Here is a 15,842-nt window from a genome sequence, read left to right on the forward strand (position 1 = left end):
ACCCCAATAACCCTCACCCAGACCAAAGTTCTCCATTACCCCTCACATTCATGTACCTATCCAAATTTCTCTTAAATATTGTCCATCTCAGATGACATTATGTTCTACATTCTGCTTGAAGAAGTTTCACCTTTCACCCTAAATCCTCTCTCACCCAAGCTCAATGGGAAAATGTGTAATACACACAAGTGCTTGAGAACTCAGCAGGTCACACAGCATCCAGAGGAAGTAAAGGGAGATAACGAACATTTAAACCTGCTTCCACTTACTCTATCTATACTAATAATTTTGTGTACCTCTATCAAATATATACTCTCACTATTCTATGCTTCAAGGAGTAAAGTCCTAACCTGTTTATCCTTTCCCTCAAATCCCAGCAAAATCCTTCTAAATCTTCTCTGCACTTTTTCAATCTTATTGATATCTTTCCAGTAGTAAGGCATCCAAAACTTCACACAATACTCCTAATTTGTCCTCACCAATGTCTCATTCAACATCACAATAATATCCTAAATCCTATACTCATTACATTGATTTATGAAGGACAATTGTGCCAGAAGTTCTCTTTACAACCTTATCGTCACATTTTGGAAATTACGTATCTGTATTCCCAGATCCCTGTCCTGCAGCACTCCTCAATATCCTGTTTACCGTACATGTCCTATCTTGATCAGTTATCCTCAAGTTCAACACCCGCATGAAAATTCCCTCTACAATTTTGCAGCCCATTTTTCCAGCAGGACCCCCTGCAAGTTTTAAAAGCTTTTTTGCTGTCCACTACACCTCCAATCTTTGTGTCATCTGCCAACTTACTGATCCAATATGCTGAAAATCATTGTTATAGATGACAAACAATAATGGACCCAGAACCAATCCCTGAGGTACACCATTAGTCACTGGCCTCCAATGAATCAGTAATCTACCATTCTCTGCTTCTACTGCAAAGCCTTATCAATTTACTTCCTCATCCTTAACCGTCTTGACCAAAATCCATGCCCTCTGATGTGGAACACTTCATTAATGGAGAAAGATTTACAAGCAGTCTATCCTAGCTATGACCTACATAATTTTGGATAACTCAATCAGGTATTGATCCTCAACCTCATCCACACCAATGAAACAAAATCTACCCTATCTATTCTCTTCACTCCAACCCAGGCAACACTGCACATGTACTCCAGCTGTGGCACATCTGATGATTCATACTGTTCTACCTGCTCTTGTAGTCTAGATCATAGCTAATGAAAGGCAGTATCCTTCCTTACCACCCTATCAACCTTCAAGGATCCTTGGATTTCTATATGAAGAACCCTCTGAGAATGTTGAAGAATTGAGTGGTCTTCATGTAGAGGATCTCCAAGGCCCTGCCATTCATTGTGCACATCCTAACTTGATTTGTTCTGCCAAAGTGCATCATTATACATTAAAAATGTAATGTGCAATATATTCTTCTGCCTTTGTGTTCTGTAAGGCAGACAAAGATCCACCAAAAGCATTGCTTAGTGCCCCTAACAATAGGGTAACAAGAAGCAAAAATGAGTCCCTTCAGAGACAATGAGTGTCGATGAATTCAGCATTCCCGCAGCCTCTGCAGCTGCACAGACTCCAGTTCAAACCATAAGCAACGCAAGCACCAGATACAAGGTCCTTCAGGAGTCTCCCTCAGTGCTAGTCTCTATCAGCCCACAGCCCGTGTGGGACATTGCCCACCCATTTTTTTTGGCAGGATTTATGTTTTTTTAAAATATCAGGTCCTTTAACAGCCTATTTAAAGCCTGTATGAAGCCACTGGCATCAGGACTGGGCAATAAGGCCCTGCAGGGCAACACTGTGTCTTTGCTCCCACGGTTCCACATCAGCGACAGCTTCGGCATAATGGCAGCTCCAGCAGCACCACCTCTTTTTTTTGATGTGAACCACCAGATTCAAGGTCAGTTTCATTCCAGCCATTATCAGACTACTGAATGCACCACACAAAACAAACTCTCAGTGCACCTTGGTACACAACTACAAACTTGAAATTGAAAGCATATGTTGACACATATGAAAAACTTGCCACAGAATGGTGATCAATTTGCTGCCATGCAAATGTCTTTTCGATTCAGATATCATATCCCCATAAGCCAATTGGTCCTTCCTGCTCACCAATCTTTTTAACTACATAATTTCTACACATTGAAAGCTTTGTGTGAACTCTCATTCATCCCATTTCCCAATCCTGAAAATTCTCAGACTACCAGACACTGCTCATAGAAAACAAAGTATGCATGCAATTCTTATTATATGCCTTTAAGAAGGTGTAGGCAATCCACCTTCTTGGACTGTTGTATTTCATGGGCTAAGGACACTCCAAAATGTTAGATGAAGGCACCAGATTGTCATCTAATGATGAAGAAACAATGATACATTTCCACATCAGATTGCAACAAGATAATATGCAAGTACAGTCAAGCCCCTGGTATCTGCAATGCAAGCAACAAGAGGGAAATAAATACAAATTAAAATAAATAAGAAAAGGTTAAAAAAAAAAGTACATTGGCGCACTTAGCTATTAGTTCGCCAATCCAGCATTCGAACACCTGGCAACATCTCCAACCAATTCCCGCCTTGTGACCAACGTAAATAGAGATTATATCATTCCCCCCCACCCCCCCCCCCAACTGCTATCATGCCAAAAGACAAATAACCAGACATATCAATGTGTAAGAGACTGTTGGCTCATCAAACACAGCTCAGATCATCACACAAACACCCCCGTCCTCCCCACCATTAACTCCAAAATGATCTACATTCTACATTAAGGCCCAGTTTCAAAAAACTAAGTAAATTTAATTTTAAGTCCGATACTGATAAATGTTGAGCAACCTCACACTCTTCATCCCTCCAAGATAGAATTACTTGACCACACTCTTTTTGAATTGTTTAGTTTGAAAAGGTCGAAAGGTGGTTGCCTATCAGGACCCATGATGCAAGAAAAAGGAAAGGAGTTCCACAGAAAGATAAATATTGAGGCACAGTTTTTTTTTAAATGGCTGGCTTAGCAGATTCAAGATGTCATCCATATATTAGACTTGTCTGGTGAGCATTAATCAGCAGATCGTGAGGCAGTTGATAGGTTTTAGTTAGGCATTATAAGGCAGGAGTCTCAAGCAACCAGAAAATACACTTATCCAGCATCTACCAATACCCATAGGTGCCGGTTACCAGGGGTTTTAGTTTACTAATTTATATGCATATACTGTCCTCATTGACCTTCCAAGTGGCAAAACTTCAAGTAAAGGCTGTTAAAGATTCGATAAGTTCCTACAGTATGCTGTCGTTGGTGGGCAAGGTATCAAGCAGGTGCATCATCCTCAATGGTGCCAAGTTCTAAATACTCTTATACATTCATTCAGCTAAGTGGAGACTATTGCCAGACTGAGGTCAAACTTAAATTTGCAAAACAACATATCATGTTCCTCCCAGACAACTTTAAAGCAACAGTATGATTTTTTTTTTCTCACTTGAGGTAACCATCTTTATCTGGTTCTGCTGTTTCCATCTCTTTACCTTCTCCTGTTGTTACTTTTCTGTAATTCCTCCCCTCCAAGGTCTGCCTCATCTCTCCCACTTCAATCTGATATGCTTTCACTCCTTAGTTTTCCCCCCATTTATTTCCTCCCTCCCTCCCAGACGAAAAGCATTGACTGACCATTTCTACCAGATGTTGCATGACTATCAAGTTCCTGCAGCTTCCCATTGTTTGTTCAAAGGTCCAGCATCTGCAGTTTTTAGGTTTCTGTTCAGCATTCCATCTTAACGTTGGTGTGTTCCAAAATGGTGGGAAAGTTTTGCGCAGACAAGGAGAGATTCACTGCAGCTCCAGTTAAATTTCTAATTAAATATTGTTGAGAAAGAAATTTGCCAATAGCAATAAAGCTATATTCAAGGGGAAGTTGATTAAGACCATTTTATTGGAGTCAATTACCCTACCCCTGTGCAGCAGGAATCTTACTTCCCTCTGAGCAGCCCATTTCTGAATATTGACCAGGTCTCTTTACCTTAAGGCATTGACTGGTTCATTGTCTTAAGTGTTGAACTAAACAAAATTAAATGAATATTCTCACTTGAAACTTATGAAAAAAATCTTAAGGGAAGTCAATAAGGCAAACTAATGACCCTAAAACCCTAGTCTTAAAAACCACAATATCCTAAGTGATGGAACTAGGTTCCTACAGCTGCACCTTTCCACGACCAGTAAAATTAGTTTTCACCTGAATTTCTGCTATTTTTAAATCTAAACCTCCTTTGCTTTTACAATGTTAAGGACAGTCACTCTCACCCCCCTAGTTTTGCAAAAATTGTTGCACAAAGCAAATGAATGAACGGGGAAGAACTTAAAATTGAGACAGTAACCAAATACCTGCCACTTACTTTCATTTTTCAGATTTTCAGCAACACATAAACGAACAATTTAGTTCTGAGTTTATTCTGTATTCTAAGAGGGAAAGACTGTTTAATGCACTTATCCCATATTACTCTGTAATTTTGCTTCTAAGTTCCAGAATTAAAAACTAGAGACACTTGTCTAACAGATGGGAGTAAATTTCCAATTTCAAACACCTCCTTCTACAAAGGGTTTTGTAATTGACAGGCATTTAAGACACAGGTCCCTAATTATATGATCCCCACCAGTAAAAATAGCTTATATTTCATTTCCCCTTACTAACTTGAAATCTTGCTTACTATTATGGCTTTTCTTTGTAACTGTTCTTAATAAATTCTTGAAGAGCAGGTATCATTCCCCTGACTACATTTCCAAAGGCTGCATAACCTTCCTAACTTAAGCTCCCATGAAAGTTCATCAATTTGAGGCATGTTCCAACAATAGATTTGTAAAGTTCAAGTTTGTGCATTGATGCTTGAAATGTAAAGGATAATGCAGTAAAACCCCTGGGGATTGGTGGATTCCCTATGTGAATTTTCTGGTTGCGTGAGATTGCCTGTATTGGTGAACTAATGGCAAGTTGTGCCAACCCATATTTTATACCTATTTATATACTGTAATTTTTTTTTTGTCTCCTGCTTGAGGCTGCCCGTTGCTTGAATTCCAGATAACAATTTTTATAAACAGATAGAATATAATTGCTGGATATAGAACCATTACTTACCAAACCCACACTCACCGAACCTTTGAATTTCCATCATTCCTTTTGCCATATTTATGAAGTACTTCTATTGCTTTTAAAAGATCTGGTGAATGCTCTCACGTAAAAGCTTTTCCACTACAGCCACCTAACTTTGTTTCAATTTCTAGATAGAAAGTAATATCCATGAATTTGCACAAAATTCACATACTCCCAAAATGCTGCTGCAACTCAACTGAGAAATTTTGAGTTTGAGGAAATGGAGGGAATTAAGTATTTGTGTTCATCTATGACACACCCCATGAAACATTACAAAATTGCACATGGTACAAGGATTAAAGCTGAGGGTCCTTGGTTGTCTTGTCTCTTCATTTCATCAACCATTCATTCCTTTTTACTCCTCTTCAATTGCTCATTCTTTATTATTTATTGCAATGCAAATACCTTAAAAAGATGTTCCTGTTATTTCATATGCTTGCAGTTAATTTAAGTCTATCTTAGGCTTATTAGTTTTAAGTACTTCGATCCTCATTGCCGCTGCACAAAAATTAAGTCAGTCCTCTGATCGTATTGTAATTCATCTAATGCTTGTGCAGAAATCTGGAAGTGGCATTGATGGAGTGAGATGGAATTTGAATTTAATGGTAATAAACAATCAGCAGAGACAAACTTAAAGGAAAGCCACATCTGAATGACTTGATTGTGATCATCGATAAGGAGACATAAACCGTTTGGATGACAGTTAGCTGAAGCTTGCACAGAAAATATAAGAATCCAGCCTTAATGAGGCAATGGTAGTTTGTAACATAATTGGCTTAGGCATCAGAAGCAGCTTTGGAATGGCTATGCACCCACCAGGAAAAGTGAAAGCAATCCAGTCCCAAAGATTTATTGGAACATATAAAGATAATATGGATGTGGATAAAAGCGGCAATGTTGAACTTTTCTATGATTTTTTTTTAAATTAGCAACTATCTCAGCTCACCCCAACCAATGATAAATTGATGATAGGAGCAGTTATAACAAGGAAAAAAAACATACTAGCAGCCTAACCACAATTCTTGAGGTCCTGATTTACAAAATATGTACACCTTCAAAGGTGGTTCGGCAAGAGAATATAGCATATGTGATAAATCACTGGGTAGATTTTTTTTGTATCTAAGTTGCACTTAACCATTACAAATCACTACTTGTGTTTCTGCTGAACTATTCCATGCACATCACTTAAGAACAATACTTTGAAGCTGTTCCACAGAGATTCAACAAGAATTTACTAGACATGAGAAATGAACAACTCAATAATCTAAAAAGTTCAGAGAAACAATGATTGTTCTTGATACAGCAACAGAAAAGGGAAGGTTAAGCAAAATCAAGAATTTTGAGACCATTTATGCCAAAATTGTTCTTATGGCACGAGGATTGGTAACAGAAAGTTGATGCCAACATCATCTTATAAATATGAAGAAAAATCAAGACAAAAGTTTATCAAATTGATAATTTTATCAGTTTTGGAATATGTAACAATGCAATATTAACCATTTTCCATTTTATAAAACTTTTAGCTTTATTCCAGCTTTCACTGATTAATTCCAAACATCTGATGTGTATGACAACACTAGATTCTGCAAGTGCTCATTGCTTGAAAATACATGTTAAACACAAGTTGCTTGATGTGGGCCAAGCCATTCAGGCAAATATTGGCTGGATGCCCAAAGTCCTTATAGTCTCCCCAGGGGATTGAGTGCGTTGTCGGTAGTGATAATCTAAACTTGTAAAGTGTACAGAGGTGCGGTACTGATTTACCGCTTATTGCAAATGTTCCATAATGTATATGGTATGTTTAGATGTAGTTCTGTGTATAATTGGTGTAGTTTGTCATTTGAATAAACTTGTGTAGAAAAAGTCTTTGTAGAACGAGGCTACCTGATTGCTGGCAAGGGATAAATGCTTGTTATTAAAGCTCACAAAAAACACTCTCTTCACCCATGATAAAAGAATAGCCTTCAAAATGTCGTCAAGTGATGGCTCCTCGCAAAGACAGATCGTTCCTCAACAGCATGAAATGATTTCCCAGCAGACAGAATGAGAATAAACACGTTATCTAACTTGTTCATGTATCAATACCAACAAAATTGATAGCACAGGTGAGGAGGGGCCTCATATGAATTGATGGGGGAAGGAAATACCAGTATGAACAAGTGGAATTGAATCTTTCTTCATATATAATTTCAGAAGTGTTCTTTATTCACAACATATATAGTATCATGAACAATTTCTGCTGTGGCTAACTTTTCAGCCAGGGTCATTCCTGAAATTCATCTTGCCAATTTATCTTCTCTAAAACTGATCCAAAATATAAAGTAATACCCTCATAACATTTTAACCAGTTGTCATATCCAATTTTCTTATCCAGCACCTATAGTTATTGGTAGATGCCAGACAGGTAAATTGAGATTGTGTATGGCATGATTGGCAAGCTAACAGCAAGGTTTGCCAATTTTAAACTTCGGTACTTTTATTTATTTATTTCAAGTAGGGTTTTTTTTTGCCAGTTGCTTGAGGCTGTCATTTGCTTGAATTCCAGATTATTGGGGTTTTATTGTACTTAGAACGCTGTGGGACTAATTTCTTTTCACTTACAAGCTCAAATTCATCATAATTTGTGCCTGTTAAACATAATCCAAATTGCCCAATTTGATGGGGGCTAACTCAGCTAAAGTCAGAGAATATCTTGATAATGTATCTTCATGAGACAAGGATTCATCCAATATCCTTTATCAACAGTGACCTCATCAGGCGCCAGGTGCTAAGAAACTTCTCACATTAACTATCCAAGAATCTCATTCATGATATAAATATGTTTAAAAATTAAAAAACCTGTCCAGTACGGTGTTATGTCTGGTTGTGTGTCTGTGTGTTTTGCACCAAGGACCGGAGAACATTTTCGTCAGGTTGTACTTGTGCAATCAGATGACAAATTTGACTTAACTTCTCGGTACAGCTGAACACCCTGCATCTTTATCCTGTTAGTCACCAGAGCAGTTTTCCAGTGCATGGGGATTTAAAATGGAGTCACCATGTACAAGTCACTAGGCAATAGAGACAAAGGTGTACCTAACATGATCCTCATCCTGATGACCACCTTTGCGTGTCTGAATCAGGCTGTGCGTGGAACCAAAGTACAAGGGCACCAAGTGCCGCTATGTACTGAGGTTCTACCTGTCCCAGGTGTTGCAAAGGATGGGCCTGTCCCTATTGTTGCCCAATGTTCCAATCAGCTGCACTTTGCCACACCACCTATCCTTTGTGGAAAAACTTTTCCAGACCAACACCTTCAACCACACAGCTGTCAGGCAGTGGTTCGCATGAAACTTCCTGCAGACACTGAGAGACGAGAACTCAATGGACCCGGTGGGGTGGTTCCCTGAGCAGGCCATCCAGGTCATCAGCCGTACCCAAGAATAAATGCCAGGACTTAGCCTGGCTGGCAGTGAGAGAAGCCCTCCCAGTCAAATTCCAAAGTGCATCTTGTCCCCAAGTTGAGTGCAATGGAGAGGAGACAGTTACACTCCTCTTTGCTAAATTAAGATTCTCTTGGAGCAGTTAATTCTCAAACACTGGGCCCTGGCCCACAGCGTGTTTCCATGTGGATCTTTAAAAAAAGTTAAATTAGATAAAAATGTGTTTCTTACAGAACTGCCTTTGAGTTGAAAACATTGCTCACTCATTGCCACAAGGGCACCATGGCATGTTAGGCCAGATGCCAGGTGGGCCTTTGACTGAGAACCAGAGTACGTGAAGGAAGAAAGGGTCCTTGTCACTGTTCCTCCACAGCGGCAGTGTAATCTAGAGGCTTTCAGTGGATGCATGCAGAATCAGACATCGAGAACTGCTGGAAAACCATCAACTCTGTGAAACACGCACTTTGGTCTGCCCAAAACCTGTTGATCTTTCAGCACAGAGATGTCAGTGCGTGAATGTTGCTGCCTGGCATATTGCAGGCTGCAGGAGTACGAGCTGAAGAACGCATTGAAGCTTCATGCAGCAATGAGAGGTGCTGTGTGGAAGAACTGAAGTCTAGATCCGTCCCATTTCATGGCATTGAGGGGCAAAGATTTAGGGGAAGCCCCTCAACAGTGGTGGGAGAAAATGACAAGGTACCTCAGGGGTGGAAATGGTGCAAAGAGAAATGAATATAAGAATGTGAAGTGATAGAAATTTATGGATATGAAATAAACGATGGGAAAAGAACTCTAACAGTTTTCCTTTCATAAATAATTTATTATAAATAAAATCTATTTTGGGGAAAAAAGGTTAACGATTGCACATATATAGTGTTTTCAAAAAACAGTAAAACCCCTGGTATCTGGCACCCACGTGAATTCGTAGATGCCAAACAAGTTAATTTTCCCCTTGCTTGAGTTTGTGTATTGCTTGGATTGGCAAAGTAACAGCGAGGTGCGCCAAGTTTAAACATCCATTTTTTTTAAACCTATAGGTATTTATTTTTCACGATTTTTTTTGCCAGTAGCTCAAGGATGCCAATTGCTTGAATTCCACATAACAGAGGTTTTAATGTATTTGCATTTACAAACCTCAAAAATCAGTAAACTTCCCACAATGGTTCAGTGAACTAAATTGTCATACAGCATGGAAACATTTGTCTCAGCCACAGTTGGAGACTGATGTGACTGACACTGAAAAGTTAGAATTATATTTTCTGTTTTAAACAATACAATTAAAAGCTATCATTTGGCATCGATGAAATCTATAAATTGTAATAAATTTTCAGTATTAAAGAATTTATGGACTCAAAGTGGAATTAATTTTTTTCCGCCATTCATTCCGTCCTTTTTAAAAGAAAACTATACAGTAAACCATAGACATAATTTGCTAGCATTGAACATAAAAGTGCCAATTCATGATTGTTACCTGGCCAAAACAGCAGCCAAATTGTGCATTGGTCCTCAGAATAATTTGGGATAAAAAGTAAAGCAAAATCTTGCTGGAATCATAAATCCAACAAATTAAACCTAAAATAGGATGAAAATCAGCTGAACCCTGAACTTCAAAGCAATTTGAACACTATCTCCACATTAAACAGACACATACCCATCGATTTTTTTCCTTTGAAAAATAAATTCAAATGTTGGTCATGAAAAATCTACAGGCACATGATGTAGGCTATCTGTTAAAAGTCTGATTGAATTTTTAGGAACACTTATTTCAATGCAAAATATTTTAATTTACCATATGGATAAACCATTGGGGCCAAATTTGCTTAATCTGCCAGAAAATATTTGCATTTTTAAGGTTGGAAATTTCTCACACTGCCCAGAAAAAATACCAAACTAAAAGTCATTTACTGTAAGTTCAGAATATCCTCCCTTCCTTTCAAAAAAAGCAAGTGACAAAAAAAGTTACAACAGGCATTGACTTGCTATCTCGATTTACACAATGAAACCTTCTTTTAAATAATCCTTTATTGGTAAGATAGGAACGAACATTGAAGATTGTCTGCTTAAGTGACATTAAGATTTAAAAAAAATCAACAGTAACACAGTACTCCACTTCTCAACAGGAATAGGGTTATGGTTAGGGCAACGCTGTGACAGCACTCGCACTAAGTAGTAAGGTTCGAATCCCGTGCTGTCTGTAAGGAGTTTGGATGTTCTCCCCATGTCTGTGAAGGTTTTCTCCGGGGTCTCAGGTTTCCTCCCACCGTTCAAAACGTACTAGGAGTGTAGATTAATTGGCTGTAATTGGGCAGGATGGGTTGGTGGGCCGAGAGGGCTTGTTACTTGTATGTCTATCTAATTTTAAAAATTTAAACCAAGTTATCCCCACCTTGGGAACAAACGCAGCAATAATTCACCCGGACAGAAAAAATTCACTGATGCGGAGGGGGGGGGGGGGGATGATGATCAGTTATTTGAAAGAGAATGAGTCCTGCTTCAAATGGATTTGTAATACTACCTTCCCTTGTAATATTTAACGCGCACTGCTCCAAACATGAGAATCAAATCTCCTCCTGCAGCATTTCAAAGGATTCACTGAATCGCGAGCCTAGTTTTACTTCGCTCAGTTGCATTCTTTACAAAGGAATAATTTGGGGGGGGGGGGGGGGGAGGGGGCTTGCTCAAAATCCATCCATAAAATCAATTTATTCTACGAATAAATAGCAAAAAGATTGCAACAATTTGTAAGACCTCACTATTCCCAGCTGGGTGACAGCAGCATTGACCCACGCGAACTATTGGATGAGGCGAATGGCCTCAAAATCAGAACGTAATTGGGCGCCTCTTGGCTCGGGGACGTGTGTGCACGGTGCATTAGGAGAAGCTCCTGCAGCGCCACTGCAGGATTACATGTGAAGCGCAAGCACAGGACATTTCCACAGGCTGACGAGGAGGAGGAAGGGGAGTGCCTCACTCGGAGGCACTGCGCCATTTCTAGAACCTTCCACGGGAGCTCCAACCGCCGCCATTTTAATAAAGGGAGAACCCGAAAAATAACTGCTCTATTCCCCTCGCATGATCCGGAAAAAAAATTCTAGAAATGTTAAAGCTGTTGAAACGTCAACATCTTTTCTGGTTTGGATTTTAAAAGTTTCCGATTGGTCGTGGTTCGGTTTTCGAACGATTTCTTTCAAATAAAAGAACCGCCGCTTTGGATTTTACCCTCTCCTGAACCGGCGGTTGGGGCTTTTTTAAAAAAAACACGAACACCCCGAATCACATAAAGTGAAGAAAAACGTGCATCTGCTTTCGATGAAGATCAAAACATTTCAGTTGAGAACCCGATAGCAACCAGTCGAAATCTTCCAACTCCAGTGTCTTTTTTAATTAAAATAAAAACACATCAAACCCTGAGCTGAAGCTCAAAGAGACAGTTTTGTAGATTCCAAGATGATCCAAAATCGACTGATAGTTTCTTTTAAAAAAAACGATCCCGACGTTGAAGAGTCTGCTGCAAGAAATCGGTGTCCGGGCGCCGACGTTGTCCCTTTCCCGACATGTTTGGTCACGATGCGACTCCTCAATGACAGACGGCGAGTGTCTGTCTCTCTCTCTCTCTCTCTCTCGTGTCTTCAAATTCCCTTTAAATAAATGTCCACGTCTCTCTCCTCACTCACTCACTCACTCACTCACACGTACACACCGACAGAGTCGGTCGTGTTTTCTGTGACAAAGTCTAACCAGGATAACGTCATGTTGTTACACTGTAGCAGATCATGTTGTCGCAAGTGGACAAACGTCAGGAGCTTACATACAAAAAATGGGCGGCTAAAGTAAAAGGAGACACGGCGAGCACCTCTTCTGTCATCTTTTACAGGGTTGGGCGACTGGGAGAAATACATTATAAACAATCCCTGACAACGGCACAAACGGGAGCCAATTCAAGCCACGGGTGAGGAGGGGGGCTTCGCCATCACACGTAAACGGAGCGAAACAACCCCCCCCCCATCTCCCAATGGGGCTGCATTTCTGAACTCCAGGGGAAATGACAAAGGAAATCAAATCCAAGAGAAATGAATCGAGCAACTTTGCGAAATACCCGCATACAACCCGGTTGCCTTCGCCGGGGGGTGGGGGGGGGGTCACCAGAATGTAACTTGCAACCTCCCGCTTGCGAACTGTGCTCACACCCGAGAGAAAGAAGAGTAAAACTCGCATTAGTTTTGGCCTTTAAAAAAGAAACATCGGAACAACAATAATTCCAATCCCGTGGTGGTTGTCTCGGGGGTTTTTTTTTGGTCAAAGTAGTGATGATGAGACTAAAAACGACAGCAATCGAAAGGCGAGGGAGTTGGGGGGGCGGGGAGGGGAAAGAAATGTGACCGTCACGTATTTCACCGCACCGTTGTCTCCCGATCAATTACAACTGGTTTTATTTATTTTTAATTGGAGAAAACCCGGGTCCTCCATCGAGTGCTGCAATAGAAGCCCGATCTGCTGCAAACTGCAAACCAGTCGTTGGACCCTCATCCCCGTCCCTGAAATTAACTCCCAAAAAAAAGAGGAAGCGGGGGGGGGGGGGGTGGAAAGAAAGGGGAAGGTTGCAGCTTGCACCTTAATTTCCCCCCCCCCTCTCTCTCTCTTTCTGACTCTATTCCCAACCCGAGGATCTCTCCTTTGCATTAATGCTACGTGCATGCCATGCGTGTGCTGTTAGTGCCACCGACTCTCAATTGAGTTCTCCCTCCGTCTCTCTCACTTACCACTTACGTAGTTTTACTCGTCACTGATTACGGTGCGCTAGGAGTGGATGGCTGTGCTGATACGTAGCCGCCACGTCAAAAATATACACTGAGAGCGTCACCTCCAGTCCCCTCAAACCAGGCGAGGCCGGAGCACTCGGCTCACACGAGCCCGCGATCGTTGCGCCGCCGCAACTCGACGCCGGATTGGATCCGTCTCCCAACGGCCCGACCTTCCAAACCTCGCGAGAGCCGGCCCTTGAAGCCATTGGTCGGCGCCGCCAGCTTTCTCGCGCTCTCGCTTCTCGTCCGCCGAACCCGGATCTCATTTCCCTCCCTCCTTTGCCTTTGGCACCGTTTCCATTGCGGGGGGAAAAGTAAGCGAGAAAGGGGGTGGGGAGAAGGACGAGTGTCTCCCACCCCCCCCCCCCCAACAAAAGGTTTTTATGTCTTCAATTATGTTTTAAATTCCAATTAGTTAACGGGCGCGATGAAGTGAATGTCATGTGGTCGGGTCAGCGGTGAGATTGCAGGCTTTGATGAGCGTTGGGGGTGGGAGGTGCTTGAAGCATCTGGTTTTCATCTGCTGTTTGCAGCCGTGATGCCAATATATATATTTCCTCTCCCCCACCCCGAGGAAGTGCTCACGATGAATGGGTGTTTTGTGGAACTCAGTCGCAGGTTATTCAAGGTCATTTACCGTTCGAGAGAAGCGCTTCAATTTGGTTCCATTGAGGTCGGGTGGTGAGAGTTGTGCATCAACTGAATGTGAGCGGCTGGATGGAGTTCCCCTTTGTTGAAACTCGGGGGTTTTAAAATGCGACATTGAACCTGACACTGCGAAATGTGGACGCCTCCGTGTGGCGGCAAGAGATTGCATTTGCTGAATGTAATCGGAGTTAAACGGCTTCTCCCTCTTTATCGCCGCATTTTTCTTTTGTGGGGGGGGGGGGAGAGAGAACAGTGTTTCTGGTGCGTTTCTGTTTCATCATCTGCGCAAAAACAACTCATTCCTTTTGAAAGGACTCCTCAGATGAGGCGAGGGCTGCGGAAAGAAATTTGTCAAAAGTTGTGACAGATTTCCAAACATCCAAAGATGTTGGAAGACCCTGCATTAGGAGCGCAGCAGGAGAGGCCGGTCGTCAGCGGCAATAGCAGGGCAACACTTCCCAAACCTGCCTGACCCGCTGAGTCCCTTCACCCTTCCATGGATAATAATCAGTTGCCCCTCTGAAAGAGTCTGCAGTCGGCATCTCCGAACCCATGAAACCAAATCGCCCTTGATCCCGAGGCTGTTTGAGATGATCTCCACTGTCACGCTCATTGTACATTTCAATCCGATTACCTCACGTTTTTACTTAAACGCTGGAGACTTTGTTTAATCTCAGGCAATAAACTTCTTACCCCAGGATACCTTTCGCCTTCCTTATTGGACCTGTACCTTTTAAGGGTTTCGCGTTAAAGAACACCCAACCTCATCTAAGGCGATACTTAGTTGAATCGATGATGTGTTACGAGAAAAAGTTGCATTTCAGGTTGAAACTAATCTCATTTGCCTTTGTGGTTTATAATCGTCCATTTCCAACATATTCCAAGTACTTCCTATTCTGGGGGGGGGGATTTGCTTTGTAAATACCCTTTAAACATTACCCCTCTACTATCAACCTGATACCTTCTAGTATTTAATATTTCCAACCTGGCACAAGGATTCTGACGTTCCTATCCCCGCCTTTCATAATGTTGCTCCTCAACTTCTGATGCTCCTGGGAAAAAAAAACAATTGAAGTTTGTCCAAATTCTACTGAGAAACAACGCACTCCAATCCAGGAAACATTCCAGTGAACCATTTCTGCGCCCACACTAGATCTCCACATTTTCTGTTCTTTGCCAATCAAAAACACACAATTCTCTAAGTCTAATAAAAATTTATACAGATCCATCGTGACTCATGACCTGACCAATAAAAGCATGTATGCCATATTCTGTCTTTACTATTCTGTTTGTGTTCCCACTTGTCTGGATTAAACTGCACCTGCCATTTCTATACCCATATCTCTCTCTTAAGATATTCTCATGTTCTATTTGGCTAAAGTAAAGAAAATAATATCTAATCACAAATATAATGTAGAAATTGAAGCAAACAATTCAGATACAGCAAGTCCCCACATCAACATATTAATCCAGATATATTTTCAGTGCTCATTGTAGGATTAGTTTTGGTTATGATGCCTGGTGAAGGACCAGCCTGCTTTCGAAAATAGTGCGCTGTCATCTTTAATGCCCACCTAACAGTTGGTTCGACCTCGTGGTGCAACTGTAGCGTGTCTGACACCTAACAGTTGGTTAACATCTTAGAACCATGTAACACTCATCTGAGACACTCATTTGTACAAAATTATGTTTATTTATTTATTTGTATAAATAAAATATTTGTCCTGCGTATGTATTGTTAGTTTGTGTGTTATGCTTGGTTGTGTCTCTGCATGTATTGCCCCGAGGACCAGAGAATGCTGTTT

The 15,842-nt window shown here is 41.0% G+C and overlaps 1 protein-coding gene and 1 long non-coding RNA gene across 13 annotated transcripts in view; one reads left to right on the forward strand and one right to left on the reverse strand.

Annotated features, from left to right (window-relative positions):
- The window catches only part of LOC138751733 (cAMP-responsive element modulator-like), a 211,658-nt gene extending 198,120 nt beyond the window's left edge, over window positions 1-13,538 (reverse strand). For 3 of the 12 annotated variants that reach the window (XM_069914423.1, XM_069914415.1, XM_069914418.1), the window contains exon 1: window positions 13,348-13,536. The gene's annotated coding sequence lies outside the window, so the exon portion shown is untranslated. Of the gene's footprint in view, window positions 1-13,347 lie in introns of all 12 variants that reach the window. The other 9 variants (XM_069914424.1, XM_069914416.1, XM_069914426.1 and 6 more) reach the window with 6 other exon arrangements.
- LOC138751736 (uncharacterized) lies at window positions 13,365-14,737 on the forward strand. The gene is made up of 2 exons (XR_011350139.1): window positions 13,365-13,766; window positions 14,350-14,737. It is a non-coding gene; the product is annotated as an uncharacterized lncRNA (long non-coding RNA).
- The last annotated feature ends 1,105 nt before the right edge of the window (window positions 14,738-15,842 follow it).

This window comes from Narcine bancroftii, chromosome 1 (assembly GCF_036971445.1).
Source record: "Narcine bancroftii isolate sNarBan1 chromosome 1, sNarBan1.hap1, whole genome shotgun sequence".
NCBI classification, from domain to species: domain Eukaryota; kingdom Metazoa; phylum Chordata; class Chondrichthyes; order Torpediniformes; family Narcinidae; genus Narcine; species Narcine bancroftii.